This window comes from Rhinopithecus roxellana, chromosome 1, assembly GCF_007565055.1.
Source record: "Rhinopithecus roxellana isolate Shanxi Qingling chromosome 1, ASM756505v1, whole genome shotgun sequence".
NCBI lineage: Eukaryota > Metazoa > Chordata > Mammalia > Primates > Cercopithecidae > Rhinopithecus > Rhinopithecus roxellana.
Genome location: NC_044549.1, coordinates 156,798,266 through 156,811,162, shown reverse-complemented (window position 1 = coordinate 156,811,162; position 12,897 = coordinate 156,798,266). Strand labels below are relative to the sequence as shown.

At 37.8% G+C, this 12,897-nt stretch overlaps 1 pseudogene; it reads right to left on the bottom strand.

Annotated features, from left to right (window-relative positions):
• Positions 1-11,085, bottom strand: part of LOC104653646 — a 118,612-nt pseudogene extending 107,527 nt beyond the window's left edge.
• Positions 11,086-12,897: the final 1,812 nt, after the last annotated feature.

The window sequence follows — 12,897 nt, the reverse complement described above, 5'->3', positions numbered from 1 at the left end:
AACACTCTCTGCTGCTCTGCAACTACATCTGGATAATGCCTACTCAACTTTGGGTTTTATTTTTCTGAGATAATCCCTTGAGTGATAGGCATGTTATCCCTGAGAATATTTGCTATTACTCTTGCTTTTTCCAGGTGTCATCATCAGCCCTATATCTACCTGTACGAAATGTTTTGACTTGGGGGTTTCCAAACCAATAGATATTAGCTCAGATACAATCTTGAGCAACTTATAGGCTCAGAATTTTTACGTCTAAATAAATTCCTTCTTACCAGATGTTAAAACCAGAGGGACAACCTCCTTCTCTTTTACTTGTGTAACGTATTTTATTATAGGTCTTCCTTCCACCAACAGTGTAGGTCCTCATTGAAGGACCCAAGCTTTACAAAGGGTCTTAGTTCAAGTTCCCCACCTACTCCAGGCCAAAGCCTTATCTTCTGTCACTATGGAAAAAATGAAACCTGAGCTTTTAAATTACTAGGATAATAAAACTCCACCTCAATGTTTATACATTTACAAAAATTTGGTTATATTTAATAAACTATTCTAAAGTTTTTAATAATTTTTCTAGAAACAGAAATCTAGGATAATAATTTCAATTGGAAAAAAGTTTATTTCAAGATAATCAAGGTTTCTGATTCAACAAACACCAACATTGACATTGTTGGACGAATAATGTCTTAGTCTGATTACATGTCATCTCATTTAATATTCATAAATATATCTATGACATATAGGGATAGTTCTATTACACAAGCAAAACAGCTGAACCTGACGGTTAAACTCTAAAGTCTACCTGGGAATTAGAATCAGTTATACTGATTGCAAGTGGAGTCCATGTTATTACGCTTGCAAAAGCATACATTTAATTACAACAAAAATAACAGCTTGTATTTAGTGAGCATTTACTGTGTGCCAGATCATTCACATGCACCCCTCAATATTTTCCAAAATATTCCTATGATATAGCATTCTTATAAAATATAATTGTTTGAATTTTATGTATGAGGATATTTTATCTATTGGAGAAGAAACTGGTTTCAGTCAGTGCAATAGTATGTGGTTGAGACTTTATTTGAATCCATTATGTTTGAATTTGTGCTTTTAAATACTACTATTTTGACTTCTCAAACTGTCAATACTGTTTTTTTTTTTAATTTTCTTATTTGCATATGTTATTGGGGAACAGGTGGTATTTGGTTACATGAGTAAGTTCTTTAGTGGTGACTTGTGACCTATCCATGAGCATGGGATGTGTTTCCATTTGTTTTTGTCATCTATGATTTCTTTCAGCAGTGTTTGGTAGTTTTCCTTGTAGAGGTCTTTTACCTCCTTGGTTAGGTATATTTCTAAGTTTTTTGTTTTGTTTTGGTGTTTTATTTTTGTTGTTTTTGTTGTTGTTTGTTTGTTTTTGCAGCTATTGGAAAGGGGTTGAGTTCTTTATTTGATTCTCAGTTTCGTCACTGTTAGTGTATATAAGAGCTACTGATTTGTGTACATTAATTTTATATCTGGAAACTTTGCTGAATTCTTTTATCAGTTCTATGAGCTTTCTGGAGGAGTCTTTAGGGTTTTCTAGGTAAATGATCATATCATCAGCAAACAGCAATGGTTTGATTTCCTCTTTACCAATTTGGATGTCCTTTATTTCTTTCTCTTGTCTGATTGTTCTGGCTAGGATTTACAGTACTATGTTGAAGAAGAGTGGTGAGAGTGGGCATCCTTGTCTTGTTCTCAGAGTGAATGCTTTCGACTCTTCTCCATTCAGTATCATGTTGGCTGTGAGTTTGTCATAGATGGCTTTTATTAGATTGAGGCATGTTCCTTGTATGCCGATTTTGCTGAGAGTTTTAATAATAAAGGGGTGCTGGATTTTGTCAAATGCTGTTTCTGCATCTATTGAGATAATCGTGTTATTTTTGTTTTTAATTCTGTTTGTGTGGTGTATCACATTTATTGACTTGTGTATGTTAAACCATCCCTGGATCCTTGGTATGAAACCTACTTGATCGTAGTGGATTATCTTTTTACACACCGCTGGGTTCAGTTAGCTAATATTTTTTGTTAGTGATTTTAGCATCTGTGTTCATCAGGGATATCAGTCTGCAGTTTTCTTTTTTGGTTATGTCCTTTCCTGGTTTTGGTATTAGGGTGATACTGGCTTCATAGAATGATTTAGGGAGGGTTCCCTCTTTCTCTATCTTGTGAAATATTGTCAATAGGATTGGTACCAATTCTTCTTTGAATATCTAGTAGAATTCTGTTGTGAATCATCTGGTCCTGGACTTTCTTTTTGTTGGTAGTTTTAAAATTACCATTTCAATCTCGCTGCTTGTTATTGGTCTGTTCAGGGTATCTAATTCTTCCTAATTTAAGCTAGGAGGGTTATATCTTTCCAGGAATTTATACATATCTTCTAGGTTTTCTAGTTTGTGTGTGTCAATGTGTTCACAGTAGCCTTGAATGGTCTTTTGTATTTCTGTGGTGTCAGTTGTAATGACTCCTGTTTCATTTCTTATTGAGCCTATTTGGATTTTCTCTCTTCTTTTCTTGGTTAATCTTGCTAATGGTTTATCAATTTTATTTATCTTTTCAAAGAACCAGCTTTTTGTTTCACTTATCTTTTGTATTGTTTTTTGTTTGTTTATTTCAATTTCATTTAGTTCTGCTCTGATCTTGGTTATTTCCTTTCTTCTGGTTTTGGGTTTGATTTGTTCTTGTTTCTCTAGTTCCTTGAGGTGTAACCTTAGATTGTCTGTTTGTGCTTTTTCAGACTTTTTGATGTAGGCATTTAGGGCTCTGAACTTTCCTCTTAGCACCGCCTTTGTTTTAATGCAGAAGTTTTGATAGGTCGTGTCACTACTGTCATTCAGTTCGAAGAATTTTTAAATTTCTGTCTTCATTCCATTTTTGACCCAATGATCATTCAGGAGCAGATTATTTAATTTCCATGTATTTACATGGTTTGGAAGGTTTGTTTTGGATTTCCAGTTTTATTCCACTGTGATCTAAGAGAGTGTTTGATATAATTTCAATTTCCTTAAATTTATTGAGGCTCGTTTTGTGGCCTATCATGTGTTCTATCTTGGAGCATGTTGCATGTGCTATTGAATAGAATGTATATTCTGTGGTTGTTGGATGGAATGTTCTGTATATATCTGTTAAGTCCATTTGTTCCAGAATATAGTTTAATTCCATTATTTCTTTGTTGACTTTCTGTCTTAATGACCTCTCTAGTGCTGTCAGTGGAGTTTTGAAGGCCCCCGTTATTATTGTGTTACTGTCTATCTCATTTCTGAGGTCTATTAGTAATCGTTTTATAAATTTGGGAACTCCAGTGTTAGGTGCATATATGCTTAGGACTGTGATTTTTTTGTTGCTGCTGTTGTTGTTGGACAAGGCCTTTTATCAATATATAATGTCCCTCTTTGTCTTTTTTAACTGCTGTTGCTTCCAAGTTTGTTTTGTCTGATACAAGAATAGCTACTCCTGCTCACTTTTGGTGTCCATTTGCATGAAATGTCTTTTTTCCACCCCTTAACCTTAAGTTTTTGTGAGTCCTTATGTGTTAGGTGAGTCTCTTGAAGGCAGCAGATAGTTGGTTGGTGAATTCTTATTCATTCTGCAGTTCTGTATCTTTTAAGTGGAGCATTTAGGCCATTTACATTCAATGTTAATATTGAGATGTGAGGTACTATTCCATTCATCATGCTATTTGTTGCCTGTATGCCTTGCTTTTTTGTTTTTTGTTTTTGTTTTTTAAATTGTATTTTTGTTTCATAGGTCCCGTGAGATTTATGCTTTAAAGAGATTCTGTTTTAATATGTTTCCAGGATTTGTTTCAAGATTTAGAGCTCCTTTTTGCAGTTCGTGTAGTGGTGGCTTGGTAGTGGCAAATTCTCTTAGCTTTTGTTAGTCTGAAAAAGACTATTTTTTCTTCATATATAAAGCTTTGTTTCACTAGATACAAAATTCTTGGCTGATAATTGTTTTGTTTGAGGAGGCTGAAAATAGGGCCCCAATCTCTTCTAGCTTGTAGGGTTTCTGCTGAGAAATCTGCTGTTAATCTGATAGGTTTTCCTTCATAGGTTATCTGGTGATTTTGTCTCACAGCTCTTAAGATTCTTTCCTTTGTCTTGACCTTAGATAACCTGATGACAATGTTCCTAGTTGATGATCTTTTGCAATGGATTTTCCAGGTGTTCATTGTGCTTCTTGCAATTTGGATGTTTAGGTCTCCAGCAAGGTCAGGGAGGTTTTCCTCAATTATTCCCCCAAATACATTTTCCAAACTTTTGATTTCTCTTCTTCCTCAGGAACACAGATTATTTTTAAGTTTGGTCATTTAACACAATCCCAGACTTCTTGGAGGCTTTATTCATATTTTCTTATTCTTTTTTGTCTTTGTTGGATTGGGTTAATTCGAAGACCTTGTCCTCGAGCTCTGAATTTCTTTTTTCTATTTGTTCAATTCTATTGTTGAGACTTTCCAGGACATTTTGCATTTCTATAAAGGTGTCTATTGTTTCCTGAAGTTTGGGTTTTTTTTTCATTTATGCTATCTATTTCCTTGAATATTTCTCCCTTCATTTCTTGTATCCTTTTTTGGATTTTCTTACATTGGACTTTGCCTTTCTCTGGTGTCTCATTGATTAGCTTAATAACTAACCTCTTGAATTCTTTTTCAGGTAAATCAGGGATTTTTCCTTGGTTTGGGTCCATTGCTGGTGAGCTAGTGTGATTTTCTGGGGGTGTTAACAAACCTTATTTTTTCGTATTACCAGAGTTGGTTTTCTGATTCCTTCTCATTTGGGTAGGCTCTGTGAGAGGAAAGGTCTAGGGCTGAAGACTGTTCACATTCTGTTGTCCCCCAGGGTGGTCCCTTGATGTAGTCCTGCCCCCTTTTCCAATAGATGTGGCTTCCTGAGAGCCAAGCTGCAGTGATTGTTATCCCTCTTCTGGATCTAGCCACCCAGCAAGCCTACCAGGCTCCGGGCTGGTACTGGGGGTTGTCTGCACAGAGTCCTGTGATGTGACCCATCTGTGGGTCTCTCAGCTGTGGATACCAACACAGTATTTGGGGTGTCTCCTGGGTCCTGCAGGAACAATCTACTTCCTTCAGGGGGTCTGTGGGTCCTCTCAGATTTTCTGATTTATTCCTGCAGACAGTCTGGAGCAAAAATTCACAAAGCAAGCCTCCACACACTGCTACATCTGTCCAGTCGGAGCTGTAATATAGTCCTGCCTTCCATTTTTCCTGATCTCCTCATTTATTAATACTGCTATTTTTAATTGGTGAATTTACTAGAGTCAGCTATTAAACAGAATTCTTTAATTTGACGTGAAACTATTTTCTGACAAATTTTGCTGAATAGTGTAGGAAGATGTAATTCAACATGATTAAATGCATACTATATTACTATGCTCAAATGTCACCATTTTTTTTTCTGATTTAGCCATATTATTGTGTTATTGTGTTATGACAAGTGAGGAGGAGGTGAGTGTAGGAAGGGGTGGTTAGAAAGTTTATAAACAAAGAGTATATCAAAGGTTTTGTTATTTTTATTCGATCAATCCCTATGTGAACTTAAATATGGAACACATAAGATACTTTGTGTAGCTCAAAGTTTCTAACAGAGTAAGAAGTTCAGGGCAGGCACGGTGGCTCAAGCCTGTAATCCCAGCACTTTGGGAGGCCGAGACGGGCGGATCACAAGGTCAGGAGATCGAGACCATCCTGGCTAACACGGTGAAACCCCGTCTCTACTAAAAATACAAAACAAAAACTGGCCGGGCGAGGTGGCAGCACCTGTAGTCCCAGCTACTCGGGAGGCTAAGGCAGGAGAATGGCGTGAACCCGGGAGGCGGAGCTTGCAGTGAGCTGAGATCTGGCCACTGCACTCCAGCCTGGGCGACAGAGCGAGACTCCGTCTCAAAAAAAAAAGAAAGAAGTTCAGAGTCGATATTAAAGGATTATCAATAAACATATAAGTGGACGACTATTAGAGTTACATGTGAAAATTTAGATACTAGTTGATTGATAGTGTCACTGCTTTGACAAAAACAACATTTTGGGGGATTTCTGAACAATAGGTAGAATTGCCACAAGTCTGTGCCTTTGTCTAAGAACTGATAAAAGTATCGAAGGGGCAATGAAATCAACAATCTAACATGAACAGAAAATGTGCCTTTATAAAATCCAGAATGGCAGCCAGGACATTAAGCATAATGAAGACAATGCAGGATTTGGGGCCAGACAGACCTGGATTTGAAGTTAGTCTCTATCATTTGGTAAATTTGTGAGACTCTGATGGCTCATTCTTTAAATGAAGATCATGGAATCTATCATGTTAGGTTTAGGCTGTTAAAGATGAAGAATTTTAAAAGCCTATGATCCAACTTGAACCTGATAAATAGGAATTACTACATTATTATTGTTTTATATAGAGATAAATATGAATGAAAAATGCTTTTCTTGATTCTGGGTCACTATTTTTGAGATTCAGTCTTATTTTCCCCTGGCTAAAAAGCACAGCTTCTGCAGCAATCTGACTTGGTAGGCATTACAATGTACAGAAGGAGAAACAAGTCCCCACTCAAAAGGCTTTCTTCAGTCTAAAAATAAATGTTCCCTTACCTGGCCATTGTTTTGTCTCTAACCTATTTGAGAATCCCTGCCCCTTGCTCTGTGTGGCATGCTGCACCTGCTCTGTGCTCCTGTTCAATCATCAGGGACTAAAAACAGGAAAAGGTCTCCTCTTTAATATGACTTCCAGATGTGCTCAAAAAACTTAGCTGCATCAGGAGCCAAAATTCTTGCCATTGATCAAGCCAGACACCTCTCATGATCTGCTGTCTAAACTGAAATGAAGTCTTGGCATAAGTTATATGGAATATTGATGGGGAACAAGAGGATGAAGAGGTGATAACTTAAAAAAGCTTTGACGATACCTATTTTGATTATGTCACATGAAAATACGGGCCCCAAAGAAACATATATTGAACATATATTGAGTTTTGACAATGAACAGGCATTGAGGCTCCACTAAGTGCAAGACCCTGTGCCAAAGATGTGGATATTCTGCACCCATGGAAAGATGGCTAATGATGCAAGGTAGCAGAATACGGGAAGTGCCTTGTGAGTCTACATTCAAGGAAAACAATGGGAGGAAGTTCTGTCTCAGCTGATTATCATAATTTCACATGCTATATGCTATATTGTGAAAGTTGCACCTTGCATGTGGTTCCCTAGCCAAGGAGACAAGTGGGATGATAATCCACCCTGTACTTGCTCACCAATCAGGACACTCTAACTCGGGGCTGAGTTTACCCAAAGGAAGGGAAGCTTTTCTCTAAGTCTCACAAGGAGCCACACTGGCAAATAGGGTATCCATTTCATTGGCTCTCTCATTCATTGATCAATGTTTATTGTATTTATGTATTAACCTAGATTCCTTCCCTGCCTTTGATAAACCAACAGGCCCATGATTAGGAGGTTCAGTAGAAGGGACTGGCCTCCCATCTAGGGAGTTTCTTCATTTAATGTGTCCTAATCATTATCTCTCTCCTTGAGGGACACACACTTATTTATGTAACATCTCCATCAAATAAATAATTGGAAATAGAGAAAATTTTGTGTAACAGCAACTCCCTACTATATGGCTCTTTACAGTGTACATAGCAGGTTCTCATAAACTGCCTTTTTGATCCTCACAATAATTAGTGGGAAGGTCAGGATGAGTATCAACATCGCATTTGACAGTGAGTGAGGCTCTGAAGATAACTCTAGGTCCCAGATATACATAGGCTCAATGATGTCTATTGCACATACATCTTGGCAATTAAAACAATGGTTTTCCTGTTTTATAACACAATTTTGACACATTTATAAATGTCTGATTCAAAAATGTCTCCCAGGTCAGAATACCCTCAAAAAATCAGCCAAGATAAAATGGCCTTTGACATCACTCACATCCCCATACATGAAATTTAGCAAGTAAAATCTTTATACAGATTTTTAATCAGATTAGCAGATGGATTAACAGATGATGTATGAAACAGATTAAAAATTCAGAATTAAAATATTGATTGTCAATACAGAATCAGATCAATACTGATCTGTTTTCAGATCAGTCTTATCTGGGGAAAGGTAAGACTGATGTGAAAATTCCAAAATGATTCTTCCAAATTAAATAATTCATCTTTGTCAGCTCTTAATCCAGTTGATGTCAGAAGATAACAGTCTGCACAATGACCTTGTTTTCCCACAGTGCCATGGCACACCCGTGGCAGGATTCACTACTGACACTCAGCCTGAACACTAATCCCATGAAGCTTCTGACCAGCTCTCGGTTCTGTTTCTCCAATATCCTGAGGGATTTCAAAGTCTAATTAGTCTTGAACGTGAATGTGAACAAAGAATAGCCTTTAGTGACTTGGCCAGCTCTTACCTCTTCTCCTTGCTCTTCACATTGTCTTACCCTTTGATGTTACCAGATTCGTCTTCTCAAAGCATGATACATGGTTTTCATATTAACTCTCCGGTTCAAAACCTCCATGACCTTATTGCCAATTGCCTATAATTAAAGAGAAAAAGTCCTTAGTTTGGAATTTAAGGCCTCCAGTGTGGTTCCAAGCTCCATTTCAGTCCATTTTTCTCACAGTTCCTTCACAAATACACAACTACTGTTATTTATGCACATACCCATGCCCCTGCTAAAAGAAGTGTACACATCTTAAATACTCTTCTTTCTTTCTCACAATTGCATGTAAAAAGTCTACTAGTATTGCACCTAAATGATGTCTCCACAAAAAAATTCACTGATTTCTTCTAGCTAGGAATAATCACATGTACCTCTGAACTTTAATGTATTCTAAGTGTTCCCATCTTAAGTATCTTTTGCTTTTTGCTTTGTATTATCTACTTCAGAACATAACCTTTCTGAGGGTAGGGGGTCTGTCATACTTTATTCCTTTGATGTATTACCTGATATTTATAAATTTTTCACCACAAATTGATAAATACAGTCATAACTACTCTGCCTTTTGCCTTACTCCTCATTGTAACAGAATAATTTTCACTCTAGGGTCTCAGGAGAAGTAGAATCTTTCTAGAGCTCCCTGTTATTACTGATTCCACTTCTTAGTGGAAACCCATGTAAGTTAACAGTGTATCTGAATGGACACATGAATGCACACATGGAGGGCCATCAGAGCTTCCAGCTATGGCTGAAAGGTCTAGGGAAAGTTTGTTTCCTTGGCAGCTGCAAGGAAGGGACATTGTTTATTGAGCTAGGAAAGCAAGAGCTTCACTAAGAGAATATTCATATGCTCTGCCATAATGAATTTGTGCAGTTCATTGCATTTTTCAGTATAAAAATAACATTTTATTTTGTAATTTGCATACTAAATTTGGACTCTATTTGTACACTGTTTACAAGGTAAGAAACAAGCGTGCTGACTAACAATTGCTGTGTCCTGGGCAAGTATATCAAAGTGGATCTGGATACATAAAAACAGGTGGAACATGTAACAGGATGGTATGGAGATGCTCCAGTGGAGAACCAGCTTCCAGCTCCTCATCTCAGCAGGACAGATGTGTGTCACTCATTGCCAAAGACCAACCCAAGGCAGAAAAAGCTCAGAAATCAAAGCTCCTGGGGCAGCAAGGTAGAGTTTAAAATAAATAACTGTGGGAATAAATGATTTTGGTTATTAGGGGACCTGGCTGTTGATAGTCTCTCACCAATCTAAAATGTGACTTGGTCATCATGAATCGTATTATTTGTGGCCATGTGTAACCTTCACTTCCATGCCAGAGCTATGCAGTGCGTCACCTGTGAAATGTAGAACACACTCAACCATCCTTAGCAAATGATATTTTCTATTGAATTGTAATCCAAGCAGGCTTAGAAATTCTGCCTCACGCTTTTTCCTCCTTCTCTTCTCATTTGAGGGAATGACACTTTCAGTGAAGAATCTCTGCTGATTGTCTGTTGTTTAGAAAGACTGAGATTACCTTTCTCTGAACATCTGCTATCTAATAATCACTTTGGGAAGTAGGTTGTTTTATCCCCATTATACCGATTAAAAACAGCTCAGAGAGCTTAATTCCTGGCTCAGGGCCCTTCAGGTGGTAACTGGCAGAGCTAGGATCTGAGTCTGGGCAGGTCTGTATAGTTCCCTTGGCTAAGCTTGCCCCAGTACACAACCATACCTCTCTCCAGTGACTGGCGAGCTCTCTGGAGCCCTACTTCCTGCAGATGAAACACTGGCATGATCAGACTGTTTTGGTGTGGTTACAAGATTACGCAAACAGAAATACAGACAAATAACAAGTAACGTTTAGTATAACCATGTCACAACCAGTATTTGTGTCCTGTATTCTGTCTGATAAGCCTATTTTAAAGAGGATCTTTGTTAAATTGCCTTATTCACTGTACCCCTAGAAGACATCCTGGCTCTTTCTTTCAGATGGAACTAAAAAGCTACTTCTGTTGATTCATTCCTTAAGGGAAATGGCCAGAGCTGAATAATTTCTGAACCCACCATTAGTGCTTGGCATGAAACTTTGTATATCTAGAAGTAGTAGACAAATAGGCAGTGAATAAATTTCCTAAAGTTAAGATAGACAACCTTATTTACATATTGCAAAATAACTCATAATGATGTTTAGATCAGCAAGATAGTGTATTAGTAATGGGTAAGAAGAAATAGAAATAAAAGGAAAGGGTAATAATGAAAATGAGGTTGGAACAATGAATATAAAAAATCCAAATCATGAAGATTTGCTGTATATAGGTAACAGAGAAGCATATGGTTCTACCACAAGCTCGTTTGGGCACCTTGCCTATTTCTCAACCTAGAAATGTGAATAGTTGTAAATAAGAAATATCCTAGCATCCCCTTGTTTCCTCACTGCCAGGGCTGCAGACTTAGTCCTGACCAAGCTTATGGACAAGCCTGACTTGGGAGGGCACCTGAAAAGCCCAGTTTCATTTTCTGGTAACTCAGCCTCACCCCAGAGGACTGCTGCCCTAGATTTGGACATCGTATCCTGGTTTTGACATCATGGAAAGTACTCATGGTCTACTAAGACAGAGACACTTGAACTCATTCTCAATAGTCCCATCATGTTGCTTTGTGTACTCCTATTTCCTTACTCAGGTTATGAGTTAAGATATTTTATCACCCCCTTTGAGTAACACTCTTTAGTAGATAATAACTTTGCTCCACCTAGATCTGTTTGGACCCTCTTTTGCCATATTTGTATGTACACACACCATTCAATATCCCTTTGCTTTCAATTGATACAACATCCATTTCAAAGAGAACTGTCTGCAGACTTTCATAGCCCCATCAACTCACAGCAAGAAAAGACAGAGTATCTAGGAATTTACATTCTCCCCTTATCTTGGGCAGCCTACCAGGTTCAGGAATATGTAAACCCAATCTCCTATTCCTTGGGGTTTCCTTGGGGCATAATTTCATGGTGCCATAGCTCACGCTTCAGAGTTTCCCTGTGGGATGAGGCTGACAACTACCTTCTGTGGGACTCTGCTTGGCTTCCTTCCTTTCCTTGTTTCCTCCACTCCTTTACTGGTTCCCTCTAAAAGCACTCCCTTAATAAATCATTGCAAATAAATTCTTGCTTAGGTTCTACTTCTAGGAAACCCAACCTAAGGCACCCTACACTATACACGTTGCCCTCTTGTTATGGAGTTGGACTAGTCCAGAATCTCCTGGATTTCCCAAGTAGGCAAGTGTAGTCACAAATCAAGGTTATTTCCACCTTCCTGCAGGGGCTTGGTATGCCAGTAAATACAAGAGTAGCTTCTAATTCATATTTTGCATTACTGTCTCTCAGCAGGAGATGCAACAAGCATTGTGAGGCTGTGCTAATCTCCATGCAGACCACTAGCTCTTTCCCATTTAGAATTCAAAGCTTTTCATCAAACTTTATTAGTATTAGAGGTGTGCTATTGACTCTGCTATTTGAAGTTTGTCTCTGGGACCTTGATTTACTACCTGTTATGTTACTGTTATATATTTATAATAAGATACCTGAATTTTATTTTTCCATCCTTTTAAATTCCCAAGACACGCAGAGAAAAGAAGTTCATTGTGCTTCCAGTGGGACTGATTCTCAGGGAATTGTAATACTTTATTTCTCAGAAATAGTTGGACTCTGTGGCAGTGAAATTGTAAGATGGATGGGGTTAGAAAAGTGAGTGTTGTCTCCCATTAGAAACTTGATAGGGGGAATAAACAAGCAAGACTTGATCAAGACCATCCAGGGAGTCAATGACAAGGAAAGAGGAAAAGCATCTCAAAGCTGTGTGCACTCAGCAAAGCAGAACTTTTCTCTGTATTTAATGTCTGTCATTTGGGCAGGTGTTCCCTGTGTCAAATCTTCCCCAAAGAGAAACAAGATTAGTCCTTTTCTCTTCTGTGTCCCTACAATCCTCTTCTGAAGCTCTTGAGAGAAATCGCAAGAGATAGAGTTTCCAATGCTGTCTTGAGCCATTTGAGAGCTGATGTTGTCTTATTTCTCTCTTAATTTCTAATACTAAGCAGTGAACCATTTTTATAGTGATTGTCTAAAGAAAAAACTGTACTGAGTAGAACTCAATAAGGTGCTATCCTTGCCATCAAAATATTACTGACTAAGGAAGGAATGGGAAGGATGGAAAAGATTAATTGATTCCAGCAACCAAAAAAAGATCAGGATGTTCCCCCTTTACGCTTTCTCATTATGGAATTGGACACATCCACATTCAAAAAGGGATGTGGTGCTGAAAAGATTAAGGGGCTTCATGACTATCATGGTAGTATGATCATTCATCACTAGCTCAATCATTCTTTCACTGTCTGTTTATAAACATAAACTTTGATTTT